We start from the raw sequence: 18,687 nt of genomic DNA on the forward strand, positions 1-18,687 counted from the left end.
TAAGGAAACCAAGCATTTGGGTAACTCAAAGAATTTCAGGGTCATGCGAAAGGTCATTGACAAGTGTTAGGGAAGATGAAAGAAGCGACGATGACGAGGCAGAAGAAAGGACGTGAATGATATGGGAGGGGATCGTCGCCATGTTAACAACAGCCAGGATATCAATAGTGGAAGTCACGGCAAGTGTAGGGAGAGTGGCGAGAGTTGTGGAATTAAACGGAAACTCGAATGAAAGAGGGAATGGTAGGAGGGAGAGGGGAAGGGAGAATGAGGAGGGTGAGGTAAGAATGAGCGCAGTTGAAAGCTGTTGACCAGGTAGTCGAGGCGTCGACATGAGTAATAGTCTTCCCTTAAATCATTCCCCGTCAACACTACCTCGTTTTCTATAGTTACCTTTTGTTTAGCCTTCATAAGATTATCATCGATCATTACCCCTTCCGTCAACCCTACTCAACGCACTCAACCCTTTATACTCTCTACCTCCCATTCTTACTTCTTGCTCCTGTTATTTTCACTACCTCCTGTAGTTACTTATAGGAAAGTACCTCATCTCTCTTTGCTCGCCTGTCCACCTTCTCTACAGTACGTGCAGTGTGCGTGCAGGTTTTCTCCTCCCGATGACTGCACTAGTGGTAATGTTACACCCTGGGTGCATGCCAAGGTACTCACCTAGCTAGCACCTCCAAAGGATACCTGATCAACCAGGCTGTGACTCATACGTCAGGCTGCGAGCAGCCGCGTCCAACAGCCTGGTTGATCAGTCCAGCACCCAGGAGGCCTGGTCGACGACCGGGCCGCGGGGACGCTAAGCCCCGGAAGCCCCTCAAGGTAACCTCAAGGTAGCTATGCTTGCAGGGGCTGGGCATTAGCTCTATTCTTGTTCTCGCGGATGATGGGTGGGAGTGTTATTTAAGTTATTAAGCAGTCCCCCATGGCGCAATGGTAAGACACTCGCCTGGCGCTTCGCGAGTGATTTGACCTGGGTTTGTATCCTGGCCGGGGAGGATTGACTGGGCTCCAATCCTTAACTGTAGCTTCTGTTCACCCAGCAGTGAATGGGTACCTGGTTGTTAAACGATTTGGCGGGTCGTATTCCGGGGGAAATTAGGATTAAGGACCTGCCCGAAACACTGTGCTAGTGGCTTTAAGAGAATGTAAGCATTCTTGTATATATATTAAAAAAAAAATTGTAGTTAGCGTAGCCACGAAGATTTTTTTTGTATTTTGGAAACTTTTTTTTGTGCTAATTAGTAGTTCCCATTTTATTTTATTCAATCAGTAAGGTGGTCGAGTGCTGTTTACACTGTGGATGCTGTGCTAGGTAAACTGTTCTCAGAGTAAGACAATGTTAGATCATCCGCGTATACAGAGGTGAACTGGCTGGGTGTTTGGTGTACAGCTAAGAAGGCGGCGAAGAAAGTAAATTGAAATTGAAATAAGTTTATTGAGGTAAAATTGGATGATGAGGGATGAGGTAGAGAGCTGGACTTACAATGGAGCCTTGTGGGTCTCCTGTTCTGAATGGTGTATTATCTGAGAATTCACCTTGCATGTATAAGATTGACTGATAAGATTAAGCCACCCAAGAGGTGGCACGGGCATGAATAGCCCGTAAGTGGAGGCTCTTTCGAGCCATTACCAGTACAAATAGCTGATATTAGAGATCTGTGGATGGATGGGGGTCTTCGTGGTGGATTTCAGCCTCGGAGGTCTGGCTGTGCCGGTTATGGAGCTGGTGGGTTAGTGTAGACCTCTACCGTATTGGTAAGGAACACATATGACGAGGATAAGTTAAAAATAATGATATATTGTTTATATATTCAATATATACATTTCCACAAACACCACCCAGTGTGCTAAACCCTTAATCCTAGCCGGCTTCTCACCGGTTATCTTGAGGTTATCTTGAGATGATTTCGGGGCTTTTTAGTGTCCCCGCGGCCCGGTCCTCGACCAGGCCTCCACCCCCAGGAAGCAGCCCGTGACAGCTGACTAACTCCCAGGTACCTATTTACTGTTAGGTAACAGGGGCATTTAGGGTGAAAGAAACTTTGCCCATTTGTTTCTGCCTCGTGCGGGAATCGAACCCGCGCCACAGAATTACGAATCCTGCGCGCTATCCACCAGGCTACGAGGCACCCGGTGTACACAATCCTAATCACTATACCATCCTAATAGTCGGGGATCAGCTTTATTCTCTCAAATTACTGGGTCAGTGTTAAATCACTTCATAACAACACGAACACACCCACGACCTCAACTCACACGTTCCACCTCACATCATCCACATAGGACAGCCCACTACCGTGGGAGGATGGGGTCCCCCAGCATAGGGAGATGTCACCCCTTGGCATGACCACCCATAGCCAAGTTCTTAACACTTGGGCTGGATGGTAGAGCAACGGTCTCGCTTTATGCAGATCGGTGTTCAATCCCCGATTGTCCAAGTGGTTGGACACCATTCCTTCCCCCCATCCCATCCCAAATCCTTATCCTGACCCCTTCCAAGTGCTATATAGTTATAACGGCTTGGCGCTTTCCCCTGATAATTCTCTCCCTTCCCCTCGTCAATTACTAGATGTGGCTCTCAGATTAGAAATGACTCTCCTACCATCCTTGAGCCAATATGCCATCACCTGGCCCACATGTGTGTCATCCCCCTCTGGTCCTCAACAATTCATCATCGTGCCTTAACTTCCAAGACTCCTTCCGCTATTAGTTTCCGGTCGCGATGGATCATTGAAGTTACCGCCCAGCTTCTCACAACTGGTAGAAGCTCTTAAAGTATACGGCACACACACTGGCATCCCAGTATGTCTCCTCTGCCTTCCAATACTCACTTCCGTACTCGGCCCCATTCATACACTCGGAATGGAAGGAATCGTTCAGGACCCTGTATACCACTTATGTTAGACCAATCCTGGAATATGCAGCTCCAGCCTGGAGTCCATACCTAGTTAAACACAAGATAAAGTTAAAGAAGATTCAGCGGTATGCCACCAGGCTCGTCCCGGAACTGAGAGGATTGAGCTACGAGGAAAGGCTAAAGGAGCTGAACCTCACGTCCCTGGAAAACAGAACAGTAAGGGGAGACATGATAACCACCTACAAAATTCTCAGGGGAATTGACAGGGTGAAGAAAGACAAACTCTTCCGCACGGGTGGGATACGAACAAGGGAACACAGGTGGAAACTTAGTACCCAGATGAGCCACAGAGACGTTAGAAAGAATTTTTTCAGTGTCAGAGTAGTTAATATTTGGAATGCATTAGGCAGTGATGTGGTGGAGGCTGACTCCATACACAGTTTCAAGTGTAGATATGATAGAGCCCAGTAGGCTCAGGAATCTGTACACCAGTTGATTGACGGTTAAGAGGCGGGACCAAAGAGGCAAAGCTCAACCCCCCCCGCAAGCACAATTAGGTGAGTACACTCACCCATAAATGCTTCCACCGGCCTAATACTTTGAGAGTCTAACTAAATTTATTTATATCTATTTGGGTCACAACAGAGAGAAAAGAAACAAAGAGTCATAGTGAGAGAGAATATGTCAGGCTGGAGAGGAGTGGAAAGTGGTGTTCCGCAGGACTCTGTCCTCCGACCATTACTCTTTTTAATTTATGTAAAGGACCTCACAGAGGGAGGGAGTTCGTACATGTCAATGTTTCCAGATAATACAAAGTTAACGAGGAGAGTAAGACCTAAAGGAACTGTAAGTATTGCAAGAAACCTGGATAAACCTCAGGAGTGAGCAGATAAATGGCTACTGGAATTCAACCCAAATAAGTGTAAAGTAATGAAAACTGTTAAGGGAGATAAGAGATCTGTACTTAAGTATACTATAAAAGGAAGAAAACGTACAAAAATTATGAGAAAAAGATTTGAGAGTAGACTTAAACCCAACAATTAACACCATAAGCTCACGTGAACAGGATGACATCAGCAGCACATGAAATGTTAGCAAACGTAAGAATGTCATTTAAGAATCTAAGAAAGGTGGCTTTAAGCCCAGTCAAACTGCCTATGTGAAACCATTATTTGAGTATGCAGCACCAACACAGAACCCAGACCTTGTGAAACATACACAGCTATAAACTTTAGAAAGTTCAGAGGTTTGAAACTAGATTTGTACTAGAATTGAGAGTGCTCTGCTATGAGACCAGTTTGAGAGAACTCAGCCTCAGACCCTTACAGGGGAGAAGAATCAGAGGGGATATGATAACAACATACAAGATCGTATTTAGGGGGAATAGAGAAAATGGACAAAGGAAGCCTATTTAAATTAAAAAGAGATTGGACAAGGGGGACATCAGTGGAAGAACAAGCAATTAAATCGAAGAGATGCAAGCAAGTTCACGTTCCTGAACGGATGGTCGGCAAGTGGAATGCCGAAGGAACGGGTTGTTGAACCCAATTCCATCCACAACTTCAAGAATAAAAAGGATGTAATCGTTAACGTTGAGAGAGGTAATGGTATAAATGGCTAGGAAGAGGGGTATGAAGAGCTAGATCTCACCTTCCAGCAGTCACTGAGAGGTAAACACTGAGAGGTAAGCACCCGACCACCCACGACACCAGGCCGACGGCGCCTATGAAATATTTAGACCCTCCGCGCGGCTCTGAACTTGGCCTCACCTAGGATTGATTTCCCTAAATGTCGTGTTGACAGTATTGATTCCCTGCCCTCTGGAGAGCAACCTGGCGCACTGATAGGTTGTCTAGGTGGAGGGGAAAACAGCGTCCGTGCGTCTTTAACTGGTAAGTGGGGAGGTTGGTTGGTTGGTGATTAAACATTCAGTACGTAGAGGAGACAAGCAGATAGATGGGTAATTAGGTAAGTAGGTAGATAGATAACGGGTATGGGGGTGCATAGGTAGGTGGGTAGGATGGTAGATTGGTAGGTGGATAAGTAGTTAAGCAAGTTGCTGTATAGATAACAGGTAAAGTGTTGAGACGGTAAGATATTAGTTGTGTGAAGTAAGCAGGTACAGGGTTACGTAGGTCCATGTAAGCAGGAAGTAAGTTGAGTAAGTAAGGCGGTTAAGTGTCTGGTGGAACATAAGAACTGAAGGGAAAGCTCTCACTCAGCCTAGCTTCTGACAGGTGTCAAAGGCGTCGTCTGCTCCCCACCTTATAAAAAAAACAGAGCAAAACTAGAGATATTCAGAGGAATGCTGCAGGATTGATTCAGAATTCAGAGGTCTGAACTACGACAAAAATCTAAGGGAACTACAACTCACCACGCTGGTAAAAGAAGAGAAGACCAGGATGAGACATGATTACGACATATAAGATTATCCGAGACACTGACAAAGTTTACAAAATGTAAATAATGAAGGCAGGGCATGAACCAGCCCGTCCTCATAGGGTTTCACAACGTCAAGAAAGTGTCGTACTAAAGTGCCCTTATCCTAACCTACCATAGCATCCAAAACCGAATCATTTTCTTGTCTTACCATTTTCTAATAACACAAGGTTTTGCCTTTAGATAGAGTATACGTCAAAATACGACGTTCTATTGGGAGGACGGGTTGCAGGACGAAAGGATACGGGTGAGAACAAACTCAGATGAGCCGTAAGACTGTAAGGAAACACTTGTAAGAGTTGAGAGCCACTGGAATGAGGTGCAGAAGGAGGAAGTTAAGGCAAATTCCATACATTGTTTCAAGAGTAAGTTTGGTAAAAAGAGGGTCGTGAGCCATTCCATAAGGCGGCCTGCAAGTGAAAGCGGAGATCCAGGAGCTGAAGCTCGCCCTGCAGGCACATATAGGCGGGTACACATACACAAAAACCGATATCCCATACAGTCTTTATTAGCGCCAAGTTAACACCAACTTGGGGAAGGCTCGAGGGAAGGAAGTTTGGTGGGAGCGGAAAGAGGGGAAGAAGAGAGAATTAAAATAAGAGAGGGGAAAGGGCGATAGAGGGTAGCGGAGAGTAGAGATATAATGGAGAATTGAGACTAGACAAGGGAGAGGAAGATAGGAAGCAGGGGAGTGAGAAGAGCAGGAAGAGAGAAGAGAAAGGCAAGAAAATAGGAAAAGGGAATCACAGAGGAAGAGTTGACTGGGCACCAATCCTGAACTGTTGGCCCCAGTTCACCCAACAGCAATTACAGAACTGGTTGCTAACTGATTGGCGGGTCGTTTTCCAGAGACAACCAGTAAAGCTTAAGATCAGCTAAGTGAAGGTCAAGCACTAGTTCTGCAATAAAATTTGAATCCTGATAAAAATAAAAGAGAGAGAGAAAGAGAGAGAGTGAGAGAGAGAGAGAGAGAGAGAGAGAGAGAGAGAGAGAGAGAGAGAGAGAGAGAGAGAGAGAGAGAGAGAGAGAGAGAGAGAGAGAGAGAGAGAAAGGAGAGAGAGAGAGAGAGAGAGAGAGAGAGAGAGAGAGAGAGAGAGAGAGAGAGAGAGAGAGAGAGAGAGAGAGAGAGAGAGAGAGAGAGAGAGTATATATGTCAGGTGAGGGGAGAGGTGCCTCAGTGGGCTTCCATGTTTCGCACATTTAGTATTCCTGGGGTGACTTCGTGCACTCACAAATGTCCTCTTCTCGTCTGACTTTTTTTTGACTGACAACATACTCCTACCTTCTTCTCTCTCTCTCTCTCTCTCTCTCTCTCTCTCTCTCTCTCTCTCTCTCTCTCTCTCTCTCTCTCTCTCTCTCTCTCTCTCTCTCTCTCTCTCTCCCTCCCCCTCTCTCTCTCTCTCTCTCTCTCTCTCTCTCTCTCTCTCTCTCTCTCTCTCTCTCTCTCTCTCTCTCTCTCTCTCTCTCTCTCTCTCTCTCTCTCTCTCACTCTGTGTGTGTGTGTGTGTTGGTTGGAAAATACAGACTTAAATTTTTTCACTTATAACTGGTGGTGGTGGGTTCCTGAGAAGGGGGAAGGGATTCTATTACCTGAACCTCCCTCAAACTTTGAAGATAGATCCTCCTGTATAGACGAAACGCTTGTGCCTGTTCTTCGAGCCCCCATACAATAATTAGTGGATCAATGCAAGCCCAACCATCGCAGGCAATTGAAAAGACCTTCAACTGGTGGGCCCAGCGTAACCGTTAGTCGTCCCACCTCATTGTTACCACTGCAGAAGGGCCTCTTCCTATCCCGTCTGCTGTAATGATGTAACCCATCTAATGCAGTTCTTCTAATACATCATACAGTAACGTTAGGTCACGTGACCACTAGCACCTGATTGGCCAAAACAAAATGAGGGAATCACGTGACTCGTAGACGTTTCAGAAATATTCTTGGTCTCATTATTTTGTTAATATGTAGGCGAACAAATTAAATATGAATGAATTGATATAAAGTATCTCTTTAAGGTGAAAATACTGAGATAATACGATATATTAAGCCGTTAGTATCTTAGATGGTGTGTGTGTATTTTTATCCATGGGACTTACGGGAGTCGAAATATGCGCTAGAACAAAATAGGCTTTATAGTACTGGGAGGAGACAATTGGCTGTGGGCCACACACTTACACACCTCTGGGCCACATCGACACACATGCAGCTGTGGGCCACACACTTACACACCTCTGAGCCACACCCACACACATGCAGCTGTGGGCCACACACTTACACACCTCTGAGCCACATCCACACACATGCAGCTGTGGGCCACACACTTACACACCTCTGGGCCACATCCACACACATGCAGCTGTGGGCCACACACTTACACACCTCTGGGCCACATCCACACACATGTAGCTGTGGGCCACACACTTACACACCTCGGGGCCACACCCACACACATGCAGCTGTGTGCCACACTAAGGATGGGCCACACACGCACATACAATACAAGTTACTCAGGAAAACACACACACACACGCTTGGTGTGTGTGTGTGTGTGGGTCCCTTACAAAAGAATCGAGTCTCTGAATATTTGAGAAGTGAAGGGAGGGCTCCTCCTTTACTCCTTTATTTTTCTTATTTATACCCTCGCTTATTCGATATTAACACGCTCTTATCCGGGTGAACGCCTCTCGCTTACCCGGTGTTCTCCCTACTGGTGCATATATATATATATATATATATATATATATATATATATATATATATATATATATATATATATATATATATAATAAATTGCTGGCCTTTCATGCTGCTTTGCCATTTTCTTGTAAATTTAATTAAAGAAATAACTCTAGTTTATCTGAGACAGGCATAATTTCATTGATTTTTTTTGTCTCGCTTATTCGCTTATCCTCTGGAATTGCTGCTTATCAGGCTTCACCAACATCTCTTTGTTGTTCTCCTTCTCTCATCTGGTTTGTCCTTATCTTTAGCCGATATCAACAACTATTCTTTTGTTTTAGCGTTATTTATCTGAATTTTCTGTTGCGCCATTTAATGTATACATATTTATGCTTATCTAGTTTTACACTCCCATATTTGGGGCCTTTTGAAGTTCGTTTTATTTGGATAGTCAGTGATGGTCGTCCGGATAGCCAGTGATGGTCGTCCGGATAGCCAGTGATGGTCGTCCGGATAGCCAGTGATGGTCGTCCGGATAGCCAGTGATGGTCGTCCGGATAGCCAGTGATGGTCGTCCGGATAGCCAGTGATGGTCGTCCGGATAGCCAGTGATGGTCGTCCGGATAGCCAGTGATGGTCGTCCGGATAGCCAGTGATGGTCGTCCGGATAGCCAGTGATGGTCGTCCGGATAGCCAGTGATGGTCGTCCGGATAGCCAGTGATGGTCGTCCGGATAGTCAGTGATGGTCGTCCGGATAGCCAGTGATTGTCGTCCGGATAGTCAGTGATGGTCGTCCGGATAGTCAGTGATGGTCGTCCGGATAGCCAGTGATGGTCGTCCGGATAGTCAGTGATGGTCGTCCGGATAGTCAGTGATGGTCGTCCGGATAGCCAGTGATGGTCGTCCGGATAGCCAGTGATGGTCGTCCGGATAGCCAGTGATTGTCGTCCGGATAGTCAGTGATGGTCGTCCGGATAGTCAGTGATGGTCGTCCGGATAGCCAGTGATGGTCGTCCGGATAGCCAGTGATGGTTGTCCGGATAGCCAGTGATGGTCGTCCGGATAGTCAGTGATGGTCGTCCGGATTACCAGTAACAGCCGTCCGGATAACCAGTGCAGTTTATCATTGATTTTCCTTTGTAAATTATCAGACTTCATTACAATAATCGCTATGGTTCATTTAAGATAAAAAGACAAATTACAGGATTAAGAAGAAATGTATTTTTGACTGGACGGATTTGAGATATTTTTGAAGATTATCGGATTATTGGGAAGATTTACTGGCCCATCTGAGCGGATCCTCAGTAGTTGAGACCTTCCCAAGGATTGTTTAGATACATCTTGAGTAACTATAGATACCTCTTGGGTTATTATAGATTATTGTATGTAGCTTATACATTATTATATATGCCTCATAGATTATTATACATAATATAGAGATTATTATATACCTCATAAGTTATTATATTTTCCGGTGATTTCCGCGGATGTTGTTCATGGCATTGTAGAGATAATTCCTGGTAGTGAAGAATAGTGTGCAGATAGTGAATATAGTTCACGACTATTCTCTGGAGGTAATTCCTAGATATTGGGTTCACCCGGCACAGTTTAGGTATAGTGCAGGTAGTTACTGGATACAGTTTAGTTTACAGTACAGTTTTTGCCCGAAACGCATTGTGTAATAGTGGCTTTAGGCATTGTATGTACTAGCTCTATCTATATATCAATCCATTAATGTAACATCACTTGTATGTATATACCTTACCTGAATAAACATCTGAATCTAAACATCTGAATCTAGTGCTGGCAGTTAGTGGACAGTTTAGTTATAGCGGAGGTAATTAGCAGATACAGTTAAGGCATCCTGCAGATAGTTTGTGGAAACTCGGGATGGCAAAACATACTGAAGGTTGATCGAGGATATATTTTAGGCAAAATTTTGTATACTCTGATGTGGGGATGATTCTTTTTCATCATAAATTTGGATTGAATTTCCATTTTTATGAGTTTTGGGGGTCTGTGTGAGCCGAGAGGGAGGGGCCAAGTGAGTGTGTGTGCACTCACCTACTTCTGCCTCCAATATCGAGCTTTAGCTCTTGGCTCCGCCTGCCTAGTCACCATTTATCTGAGGCAATGACTCCTGAGTTATTTCCCTTTCATATCTAATTTTAAAATTCTGTATGGAGTTAGTTTCTGCTTCCTGATTTTTTAGTTATTTCATTTCTTATTATTCTTACGCTAAAAGAACCTTTCGGACAACTGTTTGGCTCATTTGTTTCTTAAGCTTTCACCCACGTCCTCTTGTTCTAACCATTGTGAACATTTTGTTTTTCCCTTACTCCTTCATTCCTCATATGTATTTTGTGTGTGATTGATGATTGACGAAGATTAAGCCACCCAAAAGGTGGCACGGGCATGAATAGCCCGTAAGTGGTGGCCCTTTGGAGCCATTACCAGTATCAATAGCTGATACTGGCGATCTGTGGAGGTGCGACTGCACCCTCCGGAGAGGTCGTGACCTCTCTTTTGTGTGTGTGTGTGTGTCACGTCTCCCGTCTCCCTCCTCTTTTCTAGCGAGGTCATGTCTACTTCCATAGTCTTCAGACACTCTCCCGCGCAATTCTCGGACGAATCTTGACGAACGTTTGTTCTCGGACGAACGAATTTCTGAAACTTTTTGAGTTTCTTTTCTTGTTTTTTTTAGATGACAGCTCCAGGATTAAATGAATGGTGATATTTACATGTGCATGTTATTCATAAGCTTGAAAGATATGTGAATGACTCAATGACAGGAATAAAGATTGCATCAGTCAGTTGGTTCTGTACTGAAGACGCTCAGAGTAGACAAGATGTTCACCAAGATGTGCAGAATATGAACAGAACAATAAATAAGTCATCGTTTTCACATTAAGAAGATCCAATCTTGGAAATTCCGGACATGAAAAGTTCATTATCTGGAAATTACATTTTAAATTGTGAGGAAATAGCATGAGATGTTAATGAGGTGGAGGCTGAATTACCAGCAGTTACCGTCGTGGAGCTGTTGGCAAGGTTGGTAGCAGTTTGGCAGTCTCTGTAATGTGAGTACTCTGGCCTGGTCGCTATAGGTACGGCCGTAATTGTACTGGTCCGAGTTCGATCACCGAGGGTTATATTAAAGTCAATATATCTATATCTTTAAATGAAGATGTGTGTGTGTCTGTCTGTCTGAGGTTTAAGGCCAGATGCTTCACTCATTTTTTTTTTGTAATTGCTGTAGAGTATGTGCCCAACACGGTCGGATCGGAATTGGCAACAAAGAAAAAAATACCATGTGATACTGTGCCAAACTTTCCCCGACGACAAATCTCACGATACTTTTATCAAAACTCAAAATTCTATGTATCAAACTTTGGCCGTAGTCGGCATATCTATGTGTTGGTGCTTCATCAACACTGGCTTACCAACATGCTGCACCGGAAGAACACCCACAATACCACACGGCTCCCGTGCACCGCTCCCGTGCACGGCTCCCGTGCACCTCTCCCACTAATGCAGCTGTCCCTCGCTTCCTCCACCCCCCCCCCACCTTCCCTATACCCCTACCTCATAGACGCACTGGAGAATGTAAACAAGTTTGATTTTTGTCCAGTTGATATTATGTAGGTTTAGACGTTTTCCTAGTTTACTGGCACCGCTTCACATCCTGTAGGAGCGACAGTGTAAAAAATAATCCACACAAATGAGCAAAAGGGAAACAAATGACTTCCATGTTTACTTGTCAAAAGTTATGCAGGTGTGTGTACTCACCTAATTGTGCTTGCGGGGGTTGAGCTCTGGCTCTTTGCTCCCGCCTCTCAACCGTCAATCAACAGGTGCACAGGTTCCTGAGCCTACTGGGCTCTATCATAACTACACTTGAAACTGTGTATGGAGTCAGCCTCCACCACATCACTTCCTAATGCATTCCATTTGTCAACCACTCTGACACTAAAAAAGTTCTTTCTAATATCTCTGTGGCTCATTTGGGCGCTCAGTTTCCACCTGTGTCCCCTTGTGCGTATGCCCCTTGTGTTAAATAGCCTGTGTGTGTGTGTGTGTGTGTGTGTGTGTGTGTGTGTGTGTGTGTGTGTGTGTACTCACCTATTTGTGCTTGCAGGATCGAGTATTGACTCTTGGATCCCGCCTTTCTAGCTATCGGTTGTTTACAGCAATGACTCCTGTCCCATTTCCCTATCATACCTAGTTTTAAAAGTATGAATAGTATTTGCTTTCACAACCTGTTCCCCAAGTGCATTCCATTTTTCCACTACTCTCACGCTAAAAGAAAACTTCCTAACATCTCTGTGACTCATCTGAGTTTCCAGTTTCCACCCATGTCCCCTCGTTCTGTTATTATTACGTGTGAACATTTCATCTATTTCCACTTTGTCAATTCCCCTGAGTATTTTATATGTCCCTATCATATCTCCTCTCTCCCTTCTTTTCTCTAGTGTCGTAAGGTTCAGTTCCTTCAGCCGCTCTTCATATCCCATCCCTCGTAACTCTGGGACAAGCCTCGTCGCAAACCTCTGAACCTTCTCCAGTTTCTTTATGTGTTTCTTCAGGTGGGGGCTCCATGATGGCGCGGCATACTCTAAGACGGGTCTCACGTAGGCAGTGTAAAGCGCCCTAAAAGCCTCCTCATTTAGGTTTCTGAATGAAGTTCTAATTTTCGCCAGTGTAGAGTACGCTGCTGTCGTTATCCTATTTATATGTGCCTCAGGAGTTAGATTAGGTGTCACGTCCACTCCCAGGTCTCTTTCTCGAATCGTTACAGGTAGGCTGTTCCCCTTTATTGAGTACTGTCCCTTTGGTCTCCTGTCACCTGATCCCATTTCCATAACTTTACATTTACTGGTGTTAAACTCCAGTAGCCATTTCCCTGACCATCTCTGCAGCCTGTTTAAGTCCTCTTGGAGGATCCTACAATCCTCGTCTGTCACAACTCTTCTCATTAATTTTGCGTCATCCGCAAACATTGACATGTATGATTCCACTCCTGTAAACATATCATTTACGTAAATTAGAAACAGGATTGGTCCCAGCACCGATCCTTGAGGTACTCCACTTGTTACTGTTCGCCAGTCCGACTTTTCGCCCCTTACCATTACCCTCTGGCTCCTTCCTGTTAGGTAGTTCTTCACCCATACTAGTGCCTTTCCGCTTACTCCTGCCTGCCTCTCAAGTTTGTATAGCAGTCTCATGTGCGGTACCGTATCAAAGGCCTTTTGGCAGTCAAGAAATATGCAGTCTGCCCAGCCTTCTCTGTCCTGCCTTATCCTTGTTACTTTATCATAGAATTCTAAAAGGTTTGTTAGGCATGATTTCCCTGTCCAGAACCCATGTTGGTGCTTGTTTACAAACCCAATGCTCTCCAGGTGCTCAACAAGTCTTAGCCTTATTATTCTTTCAAGTATTTTGCAGGGGATGCTTGTCAGTGATACGGGTCTGTAGTTAAGTGCCTCCTGCCTATCACCTTTTTTGAAAATCGGTACGACATTTGCCCCCTTGTGTGTGTGTGTGTGTGTGTGTGTGTGTGTGTGTGTGTGTGTGTGTGTGTGTGTGTGTGTGTGTGTGTGTGTGTGTGTGTGTGTTTGTGTGTGTGTGTGTGAGTGTGTACTCACCTATTTGTGCTTGCCTGTGTGTGTGTGTGTGTGTGTGTGTGTGTGTGTGTGTGTGTGTGTGTGTGTGTGTGTGTGTGTGTGTGTGTGTGTGTGTGTGTGTGTTTGTGTGTGTGTGTGTGTGTGAGTGTGTACTCACCTATTTGTGCTTGCGGGGGTTGAGCTTTGGCTCTTTGGTCCCGCCTCTCAACTGTCAATCAACTAGTGTTCAGATTCCTGAGCCTACTGGGCTCTATCATATCTACATTTAAAACTGTGTATGGAGTCAGCCTCCACCACATCACTGCCTAATGCATTCCATCCGTTAACTACTCTGACACTGAAAAAGTTCCTTCTAACGTCCCTGTGGCTCATGTGGGTACTCAGTTTCCACATGTGTCCCCTTGTTCGCGTCCCGCCAGTGTTGAATAGTTTATCCTTGTTGACCCGGTCGATTCCCCTGAGGATTTTGTAGGTTGTGATCATGTCTCCCTTTACTCTTCTGTCTTCCAGTGTCGTAAGGTGCATTTCCCGCAGCCTTTCCTAGTAACTCATGCCTCTTAGTTCTGGAACTTGTCTAGTGGCATACCTTTGGACTTTTTCCAGCTTCGTCTTGTGCTTGACAAGGTACGGGTTCCATGCTGGGGCCGCATACTCCAGGATTGGTCTTACATATGTGGTGTACAAGATTCTGAATGATTCCTTACACAGGTTCCTGAAGGCTGTTCTGATGTTAGCCAGCCTCGCATATGCCGTAGCCGTTATTCTTTTTATGTGGGCTTCAGGAGACAGGTTTGGTGTGATATCAACTCCTAGATCTTTCTCTCTGTCTGTTTCATTAAGTACTTCATCTCCCATACTGTATCCTGTGTCAGGCCTCCTGTTTCCACTGTCTAGTTTCATTACTTTGCATTTACTCGGGTTGAATTTCAACAGCCATTTGTTGTTGAAGTTCAAACCGAGTAAGCCCGTGTCAACCCGTGTGTGTGTGTGTGTGTGTGTGTGTGTGTGTGTGTGTGTGTGTGTGTGTGTGTGTGTGTGTGTGTGTGTGTGTGTGTGTGTGTGTGTGTACTCACCTAGTTGTACTCACCTAGTTGTGTTTGCGGGGGTTGAGCTCTGGCTCTTTGGTCCCGCCTCTCAACCGTCAATCAACAGGTGTACAGATTCATGAGCCTATCGGGCTCTGTCATATCTACACTTGAAACTGTGTATGGAGTCAGCCTCCACCACATCACTTCCTAATGCATTCCATTTGTCAACCACTCTGACACTAAAAAAGTTCTTTCTAATATCTCTGTGGCTCATTTGGGCACTCAGTTTCCACCTGTGTCCCCTTCTGCGTGTTCCCCTTGTGTTAAATAGACTGTCTTTATCTACCCTATCAATCCCCTTCAGAATCTTGAATGTGGTGATCATGTCCCCCCTAACTCTTCTGTCTTCCAGCGAAGTGAGGTTTAATTCCCGTAGTCTCTCCTCGTAGCTCATACCTCTCAGCTCGGGTACTAGACTGGTGGCAAACCTTTGAACCTTTTCCAGTTTAGTCTTATCCTTGACTAGATATGGACTCCATGCTGGGGCTGCATACTCCAGGATTGGCCTGACATATGTGGTATACAAAGTTCTGAATGATTCTTTACACAAGTTTCTGAATGCCGTTCGTATGTTGGCCAGCCTGGCATATGCCGCTGATGTTATCCGCTTGATATGTGCTGCAGGAGACAGGTCTGGCGTGATATCAACCCCCAAGTCTTTTTCCTTCTCTGACTCCTGAAGAATTTCCTCTCCCAGATGATACCTTGTATCTGGCCTCCTGCTCCCTACACCTATCTTCATTACATTACATTTGGTTGGGTTAAACTCTAACAACCATTTGTTCGACCATTCCTTCAGCTTGTCTAGGTCTTCTTGAAGCCTCAAACAGTCCTCTTCTGTTTTAATCCTTCTCATAATTTTAGCATCGTCCGCAAACATTGAGAGAAATGAATCGATACCCTCCGGGAGATCATTTACATATATCAGAAACAAGATAGGACCGAGTACAGAGCCCTGTGGGACTCCACTGGTGACTTCACGCCAATCGGAGGTCTCACCCCTCACCGTAACTCTCTGCTTCCTATTGCTTAGATACTCCCTTATCCACTGGAGCACCTTACCAGCTACACCTGCCTGTCTCTCCAGCTTATGTACCAGCCTCTTATGCGGTACTGTGTCAAAGGCTTTCCGACAATCCAAGAAAATGCAGTCCGCCCAGCCCTCTCTTTCTTGCTTAATCTGTGTCACCTGATCGTAGAATTCTATCAAGCCTGTAAGGCAAGATTTACCCTCCCTGAATCCATGTTGGCGATTTGTCACGAAGTCCCTTCTCTCCAGATGTGTTACCAGGTTTTTTCTCACGATCTTCTCCATCACCTTGCATGGTATACAAGTCAAGGACACTGGCCTGTAGTTCAGTGCCTCTTGTCTGTCGCCCTTTTTGTATATTGGGACCACATTCGCCGTCTTCCATATTTCTGGTAGGTCTCCCGTCTCTAGTGACTTACTATACACTATGGAGAGTGGCAGGCAAAGTGCCTCTGCACACTCTTTCAGTACCCATGGTGAGATCCCATCTGGACCAACAGCCTTTCTAACATCCAGATCCAGCAGGTGTCTCTTGACCTCCTCTCTCGTAATTTCGAACTCCTCCAAGGCCGCCTGGTTTACCTCCCTTTCTCCTAGCACAGTGACCTCACCCTGTTCTATTGTGAAGACCTCCTGGAACCTCTTGTTGAGTTCCTCACACACCTCTCTGTCATTCTCTGTATACCTGTCCTCGCCTGTTCTAAGTTTCAATACCTGTTCTTTCACTGTTGTTTTCCTTCTGATGTGACTGTGGAGTAGCTTTGGTTCGGTCTTGGCTTTGTTTGCTATATCATTTTCAAAATTTTTCTCTACTTCTCTTCTCACCCTAACGTACTCATTCCTGGTTCTCTGGTATCTCTCTCTCTGCTTTCTGGCGTTCTGTTATTCCGGAAGTTCCTCCACGCCTTTTTGTTCAGTTTCTTCGCTTCCATACATGCCCTATTATACCATGGATTCTTCTGTTGCTTCTCGGATTTTTCCCTTTGGGCCGGGATGAACCTGTTTACTGCCTCCTGACACTTTTGGGTAACATAGTCCATCATACCCTGTACAGACTTGTCTCTGAGGTCTGTGTCCCAAGGTATTTCACTTAGGAAACTTCTCATCTGTTCATAATTTCCCTTTCGGTATGCCAGCCTTTTGATTCCTAGTTCTTTTTGGGGGGAGATAAGTCCTAGCTCTACCAGGTACTCAAAGTTCAATACACTGTGGTCACTCATTCCCAAGGGCGCTTCCATCTTAACTTCCCTTATATCCCATTCATTTAGGGTAAATATCAAATCAAGCATTGCTGGTTCGTCCTCTCCTCTCATTCTTGTTGGTTCTTTGGTGTGCTGGCTGAGAAAGTTTCTTGTTGCCACGTCCAGCAGCTTAGCTCTCCATGTTTCTGGTCCTCCATGCGGGTCTCTGTTCTTCCAATCTATCTTCCCATGGTTGAAGTCTCCCATAATTAGTAGTCCAGATCCATTCCTGCTAGCAACAGAAGCTGCTCTTTCTATTATGTTAATGGTGGCCATGTTGTTTCTATCATATTCCTGTCTAGGTCTTCTGTCATTTGGTGGTGGATTATATATGACTGCGACTATAATTTTTTTCCCTCCATTTGTGTGTGTGTGTGTGTGTGTGTATGTGTGTGTGTGTGTGTGTACACTTGCCGGAGGTCAACCTGCCGGCCTTGCCCCCCACCAGGAGGGAGTTGCACGCGAGGCGGCCATCAGTGACGTGCATTGGTTGCAGGGCTGTTGCCTCCCCCCCCCTCCCTCCCTCCCTCCCTTAGCTCAGATCACAGCTTTTGCTGCTGTGTTATGGATGAGGGGGGGGAGGGGAGGGGGTCGTTTGGGATTAGCAAGGTGTCTTCCATTGTTGACCTGCAGCCAGGGGGGGAGGGTGTTGCAAGCTGGGGTATGTGCTGGGGGAGGGTGTTGCAAGCTGGGGTATGTGCTGGGGGAGGGTGTTGCAAGCTGGGGTATGTGCTGGAGGAGGGTGTTGCAAGCTGGGGTATGTGCTGGGGGAGGGTGTTGCAAGCTGGGGTATGTGCTGGGGGAGGGTGTTGCAAGCTGGGGTATGTGCTGGGGGAGGGTGTTGCAAGCTGAGGTATGTGCTGGGGGAGGGTGTTGCAAGCTGGGGTATGTGCTGGGGGAGGGTGTTGCAAGCTGGGGTATGTGCTGGAGGAGGGTGTTGCAAGCTGGGGTATGTGCTGGGGGAGGGTGTTGCAAGCTGGGGTATGTGCTGGAGGAGGGTGTTGCAAGCTGGGGTATGTGCTGGGGGAGGGTGTTGCAAGCTGGGGTATGTGCTGGGGGAGGGTGTTGCAAGCTGAGGTATGTGCTGGGGGAGGGTGTTGCAAGCTGGGGTATGTGCTGGGGGAGGGTGTTGCAAGCTGGGGTATGTGCTGGAGGAGGGTGTTGCAAGCTGGGGTATGTGCTGGGGGAGGGTGTTGCAAGCTGGGGTATGTGCTGGAGGAGGGTGTTGCAAGCTGGGGTATGTGCTGGGGGAGGGTGTTGCAAGCTGGGGTATGTGCTGGAAGAGGGTGTTGCAAGCTGGGGTATGTGCTGGAGGAGGGTATTGCAAGCTGGGGTATGTGCTGGAGGAGGGTGTTGCAAGCTGGGGTATGTGCTGGGGGAGGGTGTTGCAAGCTGGGGTATGTGCTGGTGGAGGGTGTTGCAAGCTGGGGTATGTGCTGGGGGAGGGTGTTGCAAGCTGGGGTATGTGCTGGGGGAGGGTGTTGCAAGCTGGGGTATGTGCTGGAGGAGGGTGTTGCAAGCTGGGGTATGTGCTGGAAGAGGGTGTTGCAAGCTGGGGTATGTGCTGGAGGAGGGTGTTGTAAGCTGGGGTATGTGCTGGAGGAGGGTGTTGTAAGCTGGGGTATGTGCTGGAGGAGGGTGTTGTAAGCTGGGGTATGTGCTGGAGGAGGGTGTTGTAAGCTGGGGTATGTGCTGGGGGAGGGTGTTGCAAGCTGGGGTAT

Source organism: Procambarus clarkii, chromosome 10, assembly GCF_040958095.1.
Source record: "Procambarus clarkii isolate CNS0578487 chromosome 10, FALCON_Pclarkii_2.0, whole genome shotgun sequence".
In the NCBI taxonomy this organism is placed as follows: Eukaryota; Metazoa; Arthropoda; class Malacostraca; order Decapoda; family Cambaridae; genus Procambarus; species Procambarus clarkii.